The sequence below is a fragment of the Erythrolamprus reginae genome, chromosome 6 (genome assembly GCF_031021105.1).
Source record: "Erythrolamprus reginae isolate rEryReg1 chromosome 6, rEryReg1.hap1, whole genome shotgun sequence".
NCBI classification, from domain to species: Eukaryota; Metazoa; Chordata; class Lepidosauria; order Squamata; family Dipsadidae; genus Erythrolamprus; species Erythrolamprus reginae.
This window is the reverse complement of record NC_091955.1, coordinates 733,709-750,198: the sequence shown is the minus strand read 5'-3', so window position 1 is coordinate 750,198 and position 16,490 is coordinate 733,709. Positions and strand designations below refer to the sequence as shown.

Here is a 16,490-nt window from a genome sequence, read left to right as displayed (position 1 = left end):
CTTCTCTGTCTTTCTCTCCATTTGTAATTCTTAAAGTAAATCTATAAATTAAAATTAAAATGTCTATTTCCCCACTCTCTGTGTATCTTCTCTCTCTCTCTCTTCCACCATTTGTAAATCTTAAATTAAACTAAATCTATAAATCTTAAACTAAATCTATAAATCTTAAATAAATAAATAAATAAATAAATAAATAAATAATCTTCTTCTGGGTTTCTAAGGTAGGGGCAAAAAGTGTCATTCGAACGGAGCCAAGCCAAATGAGTCGCTGGTGCAAATCCAACACAGAGCTTGTAATCCTCCCAGAGCTTGTAATCATTTGTTTCGCCCCTTTCACGCCTGAAGAGTTCCACAACTCCCGATGTTTAGATGAATTACGCAGGCAGGGAACACAGCCCAGGCAGAACAGCCCTGCGCCTCCTCCGGGTTAGCAATTCCTCTGCCAGCCCCAGACCGGGTCACTTCATATGCCAACACCTTTATTGACCCCTTTGCTTAACTGTGTTTGTAGCCCTTCCCTGCCCCACGGGACTCTGGGTGGCCCACCACAGAATTAGAAGCTGCAAAGTTAAGTTTATTTCATTCAACTGAACCCCAAGGGACTTCCAATAATGATGATGATGATGATGATGATGATGATGATGATGATGATGATGATGGATGTTGAGACTCTAGAAAGAGTGCAGGGAAGAGCTACAAAGAGGATTAGGGGACTGGAGGCTAAAACATAGGAAGAATTCAGTTGCAGGAACTGGGCCTGGCTAGTTTAATGAAAAGAAAGACCAGGGGAGACACAACAACAGCCTTCCAATATCTCAGGGGTTGCCCCAAAGAAGAGGGAGTCAACGTATTCTCCAAAGCACCTGAGGGTAGAACAAGAAGCAATGGGTGGAAACTAAACAAGGAGAGAAGCAACTTGGAACTAAGGAGAAATTGTCTGACAGTGAGATCAATTAATCCTGTGGAACTACCTGCCTCCAGAAGTTGTGAATGCTACAACACTGGAAGTTTTTAAGAAGAGGTTGAATAACTGTGTCTGAAGTAGTGTAGGGTTTCCTGCCTAAGCAGGGGGGTGGACTAGAAGACCTCCAAGGTCCCTTCCAACTCTTGTTATTTATTTAATCTACGAAGACGGCTCCACGTTGTCCTCACCCAGTTTGCTCCCAGGTGGCAGCAACGCCTAGTAGACGCGAAGACTGCCTCGGAGAGGGCACCGGGGAAGGCGCGGGGCGGGGGTGGCGTCTGTGCCCCGGAGGAGGAGGAGGCGGAGAAGGGGACTCGGACGCTTGGAGAGGAAGCCCACACTCGGAGCTCAGCGCCTCCTCCTCCGCCTCCTCCTCGCGAGGAATCCGCCTGCAGCGGAGGCTTCCCGGGGCAAAGCGGCGGCGGAGACCCTCCCTTCCTCCCTCCCTCCACGCCGGCTCCACCTTTGCGAAGGGGCCGCTCCGAGGGGCTCCCGCCTCCGCAGAGACGCCCGGGGACCTCGCCAGGTAACAGAGCCGCGCGCCTCGGGGCTGCCGGTGCCAAGTTTGCGCCAAGGCGGCCGGGGCGGCGGGAAAGGCGAGCCCGGCACCGACCCTCCCTGGCAGAACTGACCAGGAGCCTCCCGGACACGCGGGGCTGCGCTGGGGGCCGGGCGGGCGCCGCGCAAGGCTGCCACTCGCCGGGGCGCAGCGGGAGAAGCGAGCGGAGGGCGCGTGGCGCGAGGAACTTTCACCAAACTGCAGGACCCGCCCCGGCATCGCCACACTCGCCGGCAGAGGAGCCGCCCCGCCCGGCCTCGCTCCGGCCCCCGACAAGAGCCGCCGCCCAGACCCAGCGCAACGCAGCGCAGCAGGAGATGCGCCCGGTGCCCGACGACGCCCGCCCGGAGCCTGGCCCGCTCGAAGGTGCGCCGGGGTGGGTGGGTGTCTGGGCGGGTGCGGTTGTGTGTGCGGGTTGCGGGGCTCTGGGGACCCTTCGCCCCTGGATAGGTCGCTCTTTCCCCGCACGGGGCGCGCCGGGCGCGGGGATGCGCGGTGGCGGGAGATGGCGCTCACTTGCCGGGGGAAAGGCCCGGGGACTTTCGGGGTGAAGCTAGGGGAGCGGGCTCCGACTTCTCCGGTGGGTCGGAACGCTGCGTTCTTGCGCAAAGGAAGCAAGAACGGCTACAGAGAGTCCGGGGACAAAACGCATTGGGCATTTAGACTTCTCTGCCGCTTCCTGGTGCTTTTCCAGCCTTCTCTAAGTGGTAGACAGGATCCGCCTCTTGCAAACCCAACAATCTGGGTCCTCACTTGACCCACCTGGGAAGGATGGAAGGCTGAGTCCACCTGGAGCCGGTGCTCAGATGCCCTTCTCCTAGGGAAACTGAGGCAGGGCCAAGAGCCTGGGAATCATAGGGGGGTTATGTCAATGGAGAAGAGATGGTTGCTGCTCTTCTTGCCCTTTGGCGCTTCTTGTTTGGGGGCCAGCAAAGCCTCCTGAATAACAATAATCATAACAATAATAATATCACTGTGTTAACAACCTTCGAAATGTGGAGTGGTTAATGGATCCTTTGATGTAAGGAATCTGCCCAGGGAAACGTGTGGATGGAACCCAGAGCCTAAATTCCTCCCTCTGAAATCTGCTGGCCTGCTCCCTTCCCATCCAGCTGAAGCTTATCAGCAGGTTCTGTTACTGCTGGGTGGATCCCCAGATCCATTTATTGTAAGATTCAGCCACTTTGAATGCCCTGAGTTGCAGCCCAGGGCCAAGCAGTTATGGATCCTCCCTGAAGGCCTCCTGGGACCCAGTTGCCTTCTTCTCTGATGATGCCAGAGGGTCTCCTTGGGGCTTGAACTGATGGACCAAGTCTGCTATGATTGGGGGTCTCTGAACTCCTGGTGGCAGCTCTTGGTGAACAGTGCAGTCAGGCAGTAGGGAAAGCGAGTAGGATGCTTGGCTGCATAGCTAGAGATATCACAAGCAGGAAGAGGGAGATTGTGATCCTGTGTCCAGTTCTGGAGATTTCACCTACAAAAAGATATTGACAAAATTGAATGGGTCCAAAGACGGGCTACAAGGATGGTGGAAGGTCTTAAGCATGAAACGTATCAGGAAAGACTTCATGGACTCAATCTGTATAGTCTGGAGGACAGAAGGGAAACGGGGGACATGATCGAAACATTTAAATATGTTAAAGGGTTAAATAAGGTTCAGGAGGGAAGTGTTTTTAATGGGAAAGTGAACCCAAGAACAAGGGGACACAATCTGAGGTGAGTTGGGGGAAAGATCAGAAGCAACGGGAGAAAATATTATTTTGCTGAAAGAGTAGTAGATGCTTGGAACAAACTTCCAGCAGATGTGGTTTGTCAATCCATAGTCATTAAATTTAAACATGCCTGGGATAAGCAATGGCTGGCTCAAAATTAGCAATAGCAAAAGCATTTAGACTTATATATACTGCTTCCTAACTCTAAACAGTTTACAGAATCAGCCTATTTGCCCCCAACTATCTGGGTCCCCCTTTGACCCCCCTGGGAAGGATGGGAGGCTGAGTCCACCTGGAGCCGGTGGTGAGATTTGAACTGCTGAACTACAGCTAGCAGTTAGATGAAGGAGCCTGCAGGGCTGCACTTTAACCATTGCACCACTCCAACTCTGGGCAGCAGTTCTCTCAATCTCACACCTATTTATTCATTCATTCATTCATTCATTCATTCATTCATTCATTCATTCATTTTTATATTTGCCAAACAATTATAGTATGGTAATTTGTATAAATAAAAGTAATGAACAACAGTAATGATAGAAGACAATAGGAGAGTAGGGCAGGGATGGTAGAAACAGTGGTGTGCTTATGCAGGCCCCTTACAGACCCCTTAGAAAGGGGCAGAGGTCGACCGTACACAGTCTAAGGTTGAAGGGTTTGGGGTCTGGGGAAGAAACCGCAGGGTCCAGGAGGGCATTCCAGGCGTTGATCCCTCTGTGGCTGAAGTTGTATTTTCTGCAGTCGAGTCTGGAGCTGTTGGCATTGAGTTTGAATCTATTACGTGCTCGTGTGTTGTTTCGGTTGAAGGTGAAGTATACATTAACAGGAAGCACATTTTGGTATATGATTTTACATGTGTGGATCACGTGTGTTGTGCAAAGCCTGCCTCCCGGTCTGGTGTGGTTTGTGGTTCCGTGTGTGGTGTGTAAAAAAATATCCTGGATGTCACAAGGGCCCAAAAATCATTTCTACAACTTGGTGGTGGGGCAGAGTAGAGCTGTGCATGATGGGGGCCAATCCAGAGGAGGGTGAGGTGTGTTCTGTGATTCGGCCCTCAGGCTGAGTGAGGGGCTTTAGTGTCCGTTTTGAGCCCATCCCTCTTTCTTCAAGATACCAACAGGCAACTTGCTGGTTGAATCAGCAAAGTCTCTGGGCAGCTAGTTTGTCTTCTGGGCTGGCTAGGAAGAGATGGTCCTCTACAGCCCTCGAATTTATTATTATTATTTATTCATAATAATGTGTATTTTCTTTTATGCACACTGAGAGCATCTGCACCAAAGACAATTTTCTTGTGTCCAATTGGCCAATACAATTATTCTATTCTGTTCTATTCTATTCTGTTCTATTCTATTCTGTTCCATTGCTTATTCTATTCTATTGCTTATTCTATTCTATTATATATTTTATTTTATTCTGTTCTATTCTATTCCATTCTATTGCTTATTCTGTTCTGTTCTATTCTATATTTTATTCTATTCTATTCTTGACAAATGCATCTTTTTCTTTTATGTCCACTGAGAGCATCTGCACCAAAGGCAAATTCCTTGTGTCTCCAACCACACTTGGCCAATAAAGAATTCAATTCTATTCTATTCTATTCTATTCTATTTATTATTTATTAATTAAAGGACTCGGGGCAGATTACAATAATACAAACAATAAAAGCCACAATGACCACAATGTAAACAACAATAGAGCCGATATAAAACCACCTAAAAACCTCATCAATGCAGGCACATGACCACACCACACCTACCCAATCATATCTTATAATAACCGGATTATGAATAACGACCATGAGCCGAAGTGGAGGTCTGGCTCCGTGCAGGGATGCAGATCAGGCCTGGATTTCCACGGAGAGAAATGACTGACAGTCCTCCCAGCCTTCGCACATGGCAGCCAAGGCCCCTTTTTAAATAGTGTTTGCAATTCTCTGATTAAAAGAATCAGAGCTTAAACATACCATGCCGAGTGGGGGAATGTGTGCTTGGAAGGCCAACCGACCAAGTCCCTGCATCAGAGGCATTAACTTAACATAAAATTCAGAATGACAAAAAATAAGTCTGTGCCGCATTTTCTGGGAGGCCAATCTGGTCTGTGTTTGCATTCCAGCTTTTCAGGTATTGATCCAACATTTGAAAGTGATCTTAAACTTGTAAACCTCCGTCCAGCCTCATTTTATTCTGATTTTGCCTGTCTGCTGCATTGCCGGTTCTACGGGGACGTGATTATCCCCTGTTTCATTTACGTTTCCTGGGCTCTCTTGATAAATTCTTCTTTGTTAAACAATCAAGGTGAATTTATTCCTCTGAAAGTGACAACGTTTCTCAACATTGTGCGTAAGCTTTGTCCACAAATGGTTGCCAATAGTTTTTGTTGTTAGGGGGGGGGGGGATAGTTTTGTGTTGTTTGTTTTATCAATTGGATTTTTATTTTATGAATAAACTTTCTGTCTATTTGTCATTTCTACTTTGCAGTACAACTTTAATCTGCAACCTATGTCTTAGTTAATTGTTCCTGATTAAAGATGCTTTAGAAAGAAAGGCTAGAGAAGAGAATAGAATAGAAAATAGAAAGAATAGAATAGAATAAAAAATAGAAAAATAGAATAGAATTGAAATTAGAAAGAATAGAACAGAATAGAATAGAATAGATCCCTGCTATCCCTCTTCATAGAATATAATTCTTTCTTGGCCAAGTGTGATTGGACACATAGGGAATTGTCTTTGGTGCAGATGCTCTCAGTGTACATAAAAGAAAAAGAGATGTTTGTCAAGAATCATGAGGTCTAACACTTAATGATTGTCACAGGAATCAAATAAGCAATCAGGGAACAATCAATATTAATAAAAATCTTAAAGATACAAGCAACAAGTTACAGACATATAGTCATAAGTGGGAAGAAATGGGGGATAGGAATGATGGGAAAAACTAGTAGTAATAGTACTGCGGACTTAGTGAATAGTTTGACAGTGTTGAGGGAATTATTTGTTTAGCAGAGTGATGGCATTTGGGGGAAAACTGTTCTTGTGTCCAGTTGTCTTGGTGTGCAGGGCTCTGTAGTGACGTTTTGAGGGTAGGAGTTGAAAGAGTTTGTGTCCAGGATGTGAGGGGTCAGTAAATATTTTCCCCGCCCTCTTTTTGACTCGTGCAGTCCACAGGTCCTCAATGGAAGGCAGGTTGGCAGCCATTGTTTTTTCTGCAGTTCTGATTCTCCTCTGAAGTCTGTGTCGGTCCTGTTGGGTTGCAGCACCAAACCAGACAGTGATAGAGGTGCAGATGACAGACTCAGTGGTTCCTCTGTAGAACTGGATCAGCCGCTCCTTGGGCAGTTGGAGCTTCCTGAGTTGGCGCCGAAAGAACCTCCTTTGTGGTGCTAGTGGGTTCCTTTAACCAGTTCTTCACAGGACTTTGCCTTCAGGAGCCTTGTCATTCTTGTCATTTCAAAGCAGCAACACCTGAACCACACCTGAGGCATCTTCTGTTTCTAAAATTGGATCCACCTCTTTCCAACTCCCAGTCCTTCCTCAACTCCCCCACCCTTCCGGATGCTGTTTTGGAGGCCCAAAGCCTTGGCATTTCCAGATCCAGGCTGATGCAGTAATTGGGCCACGCAGAATTCTGCTTTTTAGTCATGGACGCTCTAGAAACTTCTCCTTGGTGGATTTGATGCTTTGCACCTGCAGGAAGTCTGTTTTTTTCCCCCCTGCACCAACTAGAGTGCTGAGCAAAGCACATTTGCTGCTCTGAAAAACCTCCTCTGTGTCAAAATGCAAGAAGCTCATCCAAAAACTCCCTTGCAACAATCCCCCCTGTGGGTATTTGGTGGGCAAATCCCCCTTCAAGAAATCTGAATTTGGGTTTCAAATGCTGAAGGCTGCAGCTGAAAGAAGCATCGTCTCTGTCCCAATGCAAGCCTGGATTTCTAGGGTTTAAAATCACAAGCCCTGAGTGGAAAGAAAGCTTTCCCAGCCCCTTGGTAAATACAGAGGCCTGAGTTCAGGAAGCAGCTGTTTTGCCAGGACTGACCAGGATTTGAGAAGATTTATTTATCATTCACTGGGGGTGGAGGAGAAGGGGAGGGGGTGATTTATTCCAAGGAGGGGGAATTGTTGGATTTCCCTGGATATTTTAAGTCCACTCTTCTGGGTTTTTCCCCCCCTGCAAACTGTGCATATTGATGGCATCAAGTGAAGGGAAGAGGGAAGGGGCTGAAAAGGACATGAACAATATGGTTTTGCTCTGTCCCTGCACAACATTCCTCAGCCATTACCACAAACTTTGTGCTGATAAATGTATATAAATGGATTGAGAAGAGGCCGCTCTCTGGAATGGAAACCTTTCCGGCTTTTCGGTAGAAAATATTTTCTAAGCTTTGGGAATAGAATAGAGTAGAGTAGAGAATAGAATAGAAAATATAATAGAGTAGAATAGAATAGAATGCAGAGTAGAGTAGGATAGAGTAGAATAGAATAGGATAGAGTAGAATAGAATAGAATAGAATGCAGAGTAGAGTAGAATAGGACAGAGTAGAATAGAATAGAATAGAATGCAGGGTAGAGTAGAATAGAGTAAAGTAGAATAGAGTAGAATAGAATAGAATAGAATAGAATAGAATGCAGAGTAGAGTAGAATAGCGTACAATAGAACATAATTCTTTATTAGCCAAGTGTGATTGGACCCACAAGGAATTTGTCTTTGTTGAAAATGCTCTCAGTGCCCATAAAAGAAAAGAGACATTTGTCAAGAATCACAACACTTAACGATTGTCACAGGGGTCAAATAAGCAATCAGGAAACAATCAATATTAATAAAAAATCTTAAGGATGCAAGCAACAAGTTACAGTAATACTGTCATAAGTGGGAGGAAATGAGTTAAAAGAATGATGAGAAAAAACTACTAGTAATAGTAGTGCAGACTTAGTAAATAGTTTAACAGTGTTGAGGGAATTGTTTGTTTAGCCAAGTGATGGCATTTTGGGGAAAATCTGTTCTTGTGTCTAGTTGTCTTGGTGTGCAGTGCTGTGCAGTGACGTTTTGAGGGTAGGAGTTGAAACAGTTTGTGTCCAGGACGCGAGGGGTCCATCAATATTTTCCCAGCCCTCTTTTTGACTCAGTCCTCAATGGAAGGCAGGTTGGCAGCCATTGTTTTGTTCTGCAGTTCTGATTCTCCTCTGAAGTCTGTGTCGGTCTCATTGGGTTGCAGGACCGAACCAGACAGTGATAGAGGTGCAGATGACAGACTCAATTATTCCTCTGCAGAACTGATGATGATGATGAAGATGATGATGTCATAAGCAGGCGTCTTTCTCACCTGGGCCATGTTAAACTATGCTAATGGCGAGTCTTGTTGGATCTGTTTTGATTCAATTTAAACTCTCTCAGAAAACACCCAGAGAAAATCTGAACTGTTTGTGTCTTGCTGAGTGGACTTTCATCTCCTGGTGAATGACACGTGGGAGAGGAGGAATGAAGGACCAGAAAAAAGGGAGGAAAGTAGAAAAGGAAAAAACTGCCAGAATAATCAGCTGCAAAGCTGCCTGTGGCTTTTGAGGGGGAACAAGGCCTGATCTGTGGGAGACTTTTGGCACCTGAACAATGAACAATGGAAACAGCTTTGTTAACACTCTTCCTAGGATTAATGGGCCTGTTTTATGTTATCCCCCCATCTTTTCTGCCAGGAAAGGTTCACAAAACCTTCGCTGAAATCTTTATCTACGGGGGCCTCCTGTTGCTTAGAGGCTGTCATCGTTAACGCTCTTGCGACTATTGTAATAAAGTGAAATAAAGAATAATAAAGGTTCCCCTGGAAACCCAAAGGGGGGAGGGGGCGGAAAAGTTAATTTCAAACAGAACAGCATTACGGTGGACCCACGCTGATCAAAGGTAAACAGCCATTCTAAATTTACCACCTGCAAATTGGAATGTATATATAAAATATAAATATATATATATATACACATGTGATACACATATACATATATATGTTTTTTTGCTGAATTTGAAAATTAAGGGAGACTAGGATAGATCTATTTTGGCCTTATTTTGGCCTCATCAGCTAGCCATACCCACTGGGACTTGAACCTGCAACCTTTGCCTGGTAAGGCAGAGAATTATCCTCTAGGCTACAGTATCCAATCCCTTCAGCTCTGCACCAGGGAAGGGTTACATATTTTTGTGTCGAATCACCCTGGTGTATTGAAGGAACATCACAGCTCCTTATTTGCCTCTCGGCCCAAACCCAGGGCCATTTCCAAGGCAGTTAATTTTATTGATAGCCGACAATTCTATCTGTATGTGTCACATGTTTTTTTGCTGAATTTGAAAATTAAGGGAGACTAGGATAGATCTATTTTGGCCTTATTTTGGCCTCATCAGCTAGCCATACCCACTGGGACTTGAACCTGCAACCTTTGCCTTGTAAGGCAGAGAATTATCCTCTAGGCTACCGTATCCAATCCCTTTAGTATCCAATCCCTACATATATATGACGGTCTTGGCATATTCGGGTTTCTTCCCGTGTAGGATTCAGAGATTTCTGGTGACGTTTAGATGAGGTCCCACTCGTCATCTTCACGCTGGTGCTTCTGTTCTTGTTCTAGGGCGCAAGAGAGAGAAAAATAATGAAAAAATAATTTAAATGCATATTCCTATGTGGTGGATTTGTACACCATGGCCCCCTCCCCTCTCTCTGCATTGAAGAATGTAGAGATTATGAAGATGTGGGTGGAATTGTGGGTGAAGACATCTGAAAGCAATCGAGAAACAGGCCCATTCTTTACAACCAGGATTTTGGGGGCCGAGAGGGATGAAGAATTGCAGGCTGTCCGGCCCTCAATCTTGTGTTCTCCACGCATCTGAAAGATTTAAATCTTTTCCACGCTTCTGTTGCCCTTCACTTTCTTGAGCGCTACTGTTTCTCCGCTATGTAAAGTCCTGTTTGATCTTTTTATTTGTTCCTCACACACAAATGCGAAGGGCCGGTCAGATCCCAGATTGCCTACAAGAAGAGTTGGTCTGCTTCACAAACTTCCATCCCTAACCACATTGGGAAGCCAAACGCCCTCCAAAGAGGTGGTGGATTTGCTGGTTTGCTGCCATGCAGGTCATCGAGTGCTTGGATTGGACCTGACCTTGGAAGATCCGAGCTTTCATGTCCCTGGAAGGAAAGCAAAATTTATGCAAAAACATACCAACCTCTATGAGAACACAGCAGCACACAACAGATACAAACGTAAAGTAAACCGCTCGAAACTTGACTGCAGGAAATACGACTTTAGTAACCGAGTAGTTGATGCATGGCACTCACTACCTGACTCTGTAGTATCTTCACCTAAAACCCCGAAAACTTCACCCGTAAGGCTCTCCACTGTTGACCTCTCCCGATTCCTAAGAGGTCAGTGAGGGGCGTGCATAAGTGCACTAGTGTGCCTTCCGTCCCCTGTCCTCATGTTTCTCTCTCACTAGTATCATATTAGTGTTGTAGCACATGATTCATGATTTCTTGACAAAAGCACCTTTTCTTTTATGGACACTGAGAGCATCTGCACTAAAGATGAATTCCTTGTGTGTCCAATCACACTTGGCCAATAAAATAACATAGAAACATAGAATAACAATAACAATAAAATAATTCTATTCTGTTCTATTCTATTCTACTCTACTTTACTCTATTCTGTTCTACTCTACTCTACTCCACTCCACTCTACTCCATTCCATTCTACCATGTATATAATTAATTAATTAATTGGATTCAAGATATTGTACACTGTTCATTATAATTCTGTAAGTTTTTTTTAAAATACTGGGTTTGTTTTGTGTGACACACAAAGCATAGCACTGTGTAAAAAACAAACCCTGGGCATTATTATCTACTCTTGGAGTACAGTACATACCTTCTGCCAGTCATTGTGCAGTTCTCGATGTTCCAGGGGAGGAGAAAGGAAAGGAGGGACCAGCTCCCCAGATCTCCTTCTTCTCTGAAGCCATCCAAGGTTCCTTGCTCTGATGTTTCCTTTTGTCCTTGACCTTGACTTCTTCCCTGGCTACGTTTCTGCTCATTACCAACCTTAGCAAGAAAGTGATGCTCGGCCTGGAGGGTTTCCATGAAAGAAAGAACCCACTTTTCTTTTTTGAAAAATGTGGCTGTTGACAAAATGAAAAGGAAGGAGATTTATTGCCTGGTTTTCTCAATATCCCGGAGGTCCATCTGCAAAACAGCTGCAGGACCCAGCAGGCCCTTTCGGAAGGACGGGCAGAGAAGGAGGAGGAGGAGAGGAAGAGGAAGGAGGAAAAGGAGAAGAAGAAGGAGGAGGAGGAGAAGAAAGAGAAGGAGAAGAAGGAGGAGGAGGAGAAGAAGGAGGAGGAGGAGGAGAAGAAGAAGAAAAAGAAGAAAGAGAAGAAGAAGGAGAAGGAGAAGAAGAAGAAGATACAAAATGTGACCTCTCTTGAAGTCCTCCTTTAATTCTTCCCAAGGAATGGGAGCTAATTGGCCCAGCCTGCTAACAGTGTGCGATGCTTTCTCCTATGAATGGTTGGATAATGGAAATAATGCTCTTTTGTTATTTTTAGGGGGTTTTTTGCCCTGAAAACTATTTTTATGGATGACATGTTGTCTTGGTTATGGTGGTAATCCCCAAACCATCTTCTAAAACCTCTAATTTCCCCAATATGTTTTTTATACTCGCCTTTCTGCTTTTCCTACCATATGGAGTTACCCTGTGTACGAGCAGATTTTCTAACTCCTTCCTTCCTTCCTTCCTTCCTTCCTTCCTTCCTTCCTTCCTTCTCATAGCATATTATCTCCTTCCTTCCTTCCTCCCTTCCTCCCTTCCTTCCTTCCTCTGACATTCCTATTTCCTCCTTCCTATTTCCTTCCTTCATTCCTCTGCCATTCCTATTTCCTTCCTTCCTTCTGTCATTCCTACTTCCTTCTTTTTTCCTTCCTTCTTTCCTTCCTCCCTTCCTTCATTTCTCTGCCATTCCTATTTCCTTCCTTCCTTCTTTCATTCCTCCTTCCTTCCTTCCCTCCCTCCCTCCCCCCTCTTTCTTGATGTATAGCACCTACATACAGCATTCTTCTTTCCAATAAAAAATCATAACTAAGTTTTTGGAGGATGTACAGTGATTCAACTTTATAGCATAAAGATGTTTTCAGGCTACTTAGAAGGGGGCATGAAGTAACCACCAACTTACCATTTAACTGCCTGTAGCAACATGTTCTCCATCACATACAAGCCAGGGAGAAAGAGCTGGTGTTTGTGAGATTCTCTGTTCATAATGCTAAACGAGGCCTTTCCAGTAAACGTGGTGAAATCCATTCGTAGCTAAACTGGGCTGGCATTGAGCGTTACACGTCTTTGGATCTATCTGAAGACATAACATTGGGCAGCTTTTTGCTGTTGTGTTTGGGTTCGTTACTGGTTTGTTGATAAGTATGCACATTTAAAAAGAGCTTTTTATTGCAATATCCCAGGACTGAGAAGTATTGTGCAATCTATGTCTCCCTTTGAGATTATCTAAACAAACCCTGACCGACCCCAAAACCTCTATAAAGAAATGAAACGCCCTCCTCTCCTTGGTGTGCACGGGGCAGATAATCATTGGTGGAAAGTTGGCTTATTGGCCTTTTGTGCTTCCAGTGGTTTTTGTAAGTGTAGATTTGACCATGCAGATCAATTGAACTTAGTAGCAGATTGGAGGCGAGTGCAGACCACGGACAATGTGTTTCTAATAAGTTGTCTCTGTTAGCCACACACACACACACCCAAAAGGCGAAAGCAAACATTAGTGTCCTAATTGCTGGGCCTTCAAGACTTGGGTCTCCCCACAGGCTTTGGGGCCAGGAGGTTAATGAAGCTCTGACGGATGGCCTCGTTTACTCTAAGTTGGAAGCCTTATTGGCAGCCTCGGACATTTGTTGTTTGGCTTGTTTTAATTATTTAAAAGTTGTATCCTATCCAGGAATGTTGCTGTGAAATGAGGAGGAATATACACACAGAATGCGCACAATTGTCGTGGAAGTTGGAGCCTATTAGCAATGGAATCATTGTGGCTGGACTATCTACAGGGCGCGTTCCAAAAGTAATGCAATTGGATTTCCCGCACCGGTCCTATTGGTCAGAGTGGGACCGAAGCACTTGGAGTAGGTGGGGGGGGGGTGAAAGCTTTGCCGCGAAACCAATCTCAGTGCTTCATTTTGTTAGTTTGAGCCTATTAACAATATCAGTAGTAGTATTATAATACTATGCTACTACTACTACTATTACTACTACTACTACTATTACTACTACTACTACTACTACTAATAATAATAATAATATCTCCCAGGAGACAGCAGAATTGAGGAGAAGCAGCTGGAGAAATTAGTGAAATACGAAGATCTAAAAATTGAGCTGCAACGACTCTGGCATAAGCCAGTGAAAATGGTCCCAGTGGTACTTGGCACGCTGGGCGCAGTACCAAAGGATCTCAGCGGACATTTGAAAACCATCGGAATTGACAAAATCTCCATCTGTCAATTGCAAAAGGCTGCTTTACTGGGATTGGCACACATAACTCGCCGCTACATCACGCAGTCCTAGGTGCTTGGGAAGCGCCCGACTGGTGATGAAATACGAAATCCAGCATAGTGATCTCGTTTGCTGTGTTGTATTGACATAATAGTAATAATAATAATAATAATAATAATAATAATAATAATAATAATAATGAACTTGTGCTGGAACTACCATTTACCAGTGGCAAAGAACTGGTGGGATCATAAGCCTGAAAAAGTGGTCAAAAATGAGCAAGCAAAACTACTGTGGGACTTCGGACTTCAGACTGACCGAATTCTGAAGCATAACACACCAGACATCCTGAACGTGGAGAAAAAGAAAGTATGGATCATCGACATCGCAATCCCAGGGGACAACAGAATTGAGGAGAAGCAGCTAGAGAAATTAGTGAAATATGAAGATCTAAAAATCGAGCTGCAACGACTCTGACATAAGCCCGTGAAAGTGGTCCCAGTGGTCCTTGGCATGCTGGGCGCAGGGCCAAAGGATCTCAGTGGACATTTGAAAACCATCGGAATTGACAAAATCTCCACCTGTCAATTGCGAAAGGCCCTTTACTGGGATCGGCAAACATAATTCACCGCTACCTCACGCAGTCCTAGGTGCTTGGGAAGCGCACGACTGGTGATGAAATACGAAATCCAGCATAGTGATCTCGTTTGCTGTGTTGTATTGATGATGATGATGATGATGATAGTATTTAGATATGATATTGAAAACCTCTTCCCAGATTTCTTTGGTGTCTCCATTCTGATGTTTTATGTTTGTGTGAGTTCCCCCTACAAGTCCTTCTCCATAGTGTTGTGGTTGGCTCTGGCCCAGCTCCTGCCCCAAGGAATGTGGAGGTGGATGTGGGGGAAACATCCACATGTCACAGGCCTGTTTTGCTCGCCACAGAGTCAGCTGGGGAATTATCCGATGACGAAGGAAGTGTGGGTGGGATGGAAGAGGGGGGCTTGGCTGACAGCCCAGGAGGAGATCAATCTTCCTTATCTTCATTGGATTCGTTGGATTCAGAGGAGGAATGTATGACAGACCCACGCGTGTGTAGAGCTATGCATAGGAGAGAACAACTTAAGAACTATTACAGGAGATAAGAGAGGCCACCTGTGGTTGGGTGGGGCTCCAGTAATTAGAGCTGCTGATAAAATAGCAGCGTGCTAGTTTGGCCTTTGTGGAAGATGATCTGATCGTAGTTTCGTCAAGACTGTGAATTGTTGTTTCCTGTTTGTATTCAAGACTGTGTTTGGATTCCTGGACTCCCGGACTTTGGATTACACTTCATTGTGAGTGTTTATCACTGTTTGGACAACAGTAGCTGTGACCCAATTTCATAGTTACTGAGTTAATCATTGGACTTTGTTCTTGTATTGTATTTCAACTCTGCCTTGTTGCTACAAGAAATCCCATTGAAGTTTAAAAGGGAGTTTTTTCTTCTCTTCTGTTGATAAAGATCATTTCTTTTCCTTCTATCGTGTGTGTGTGTCTGCTTGGACTAATTAACCTGTAATTAAGGGCGGTTGGCAGAACACATAGGGTTGGTCAATTAGAGATGGTTGTGTTAAAGTCTCTGATACATTAACACTTTGATATTCTTGGAAGTAAATTTAAAAAAAGGGAGATGCCACTTGACCATAACTTCTGTAGCCTGGACAACGGGTGCCACTAAACCAGGCAAATAGTTCTATGTATTAGTATTGATTGGGATGATCAAATTTTAACTGTTATGGATCCCTCCTCTTTATGTTAACCTGGTGTTCTGTCAGGCTCTCTGGTAGAATCCTCCCAAAAATTCACAGGTACAAATTTCAGACACACACACACACGTTTGAAAATTCAAAACAATGTTCTTTATAAGGAAAATTCCCTTAAACCAAGCCCTCTTTTGGTATAGCAAAGAGCACTGGTCTCCAAACAACCTAATAATTTGTACAAGTCCCTTATCAGTCCTGTGATACTTAGCTTGCAGCTGTGAGGCAATTCACAGTCCTTCTTCTTTCACACTTTGCTCTGGTTTAGTTTCAAAGCGGGGGAAAATCAGCACACAAAAGGTCAAAGTCAGTAAAGCAGTCACAAAACACAACGATCAGATAATCCTCCACAATGGCCAAACCCACAAACTCACTAATGACCACAGCCCCACCCAACCACAGGTGGCCTCATTTTCTTTGATAATAATCTCTCAGTTGTTGCTGCCTATGCATCGCTCTCCGCATGCGTGGCTGTATCATTAAGTCTTGTTCTGAATCCAAGGAGGAGCTAGAGAATTGATCTCCTTCTGAGCTGTCTGCCCCACTCTCCTCCTCCCTGTCACTCATGTCTTCTTGGTCAGAGGAGCCTTCATCAGCAGATTCCACCGGGGGCAAAACAGGCCTGCAGCATGTGGATGTCTCTCCCACATCCACAGTCCTTGGGGCAGGAGCTGGGCCAGAGCTGACCACAACACCTGGTATGAAAATATCACCCCGTGTGAATCTCTTGGATGTGATTAGTGCTGATTTGAATGATCCTCTATCTCTTATTGATTCTTAATCTGGGCTCTTGCCGGCTGCTTGTATCCGAGGGAGGGGCCCAGTTCAGTTTGCTCAAACGTGGATTGAGCAAAAATCCTTGTGTGATTGATCCGCTCCAGCTGGACTCAAAGCCGCGGCTGTATTTACTGTATTATTACGAAGTGCCAGGATTGTGTAGACTTA

At 44.8% G+C, this 16,490-nt stretch overlaps 1 protein-coding gene across 2 annotated transcripts in view; it reads left to right on the top strand.

Moving 5' to 3' along the window:
• Window positions 1–1,752: 1,752 nt before the first annotated feature.
• The window catches only part of SEMA3D (semaphorin 3D), a 125,647-nt gene continuing 110,909 nt past the window's right edge, over window positions 1,753–16,490 (top strand). For both annotated transcript variants that reach the window (XM_070754939.1, XM_070754937.1), the window contains exon 1: window positions 1,753–1,889. The gene's annotated coding sequence lies outside the window, so the exon portion shown is untranslated. The remainder of the gene's footprint in view (window positions 1,890–16,490) is intronic.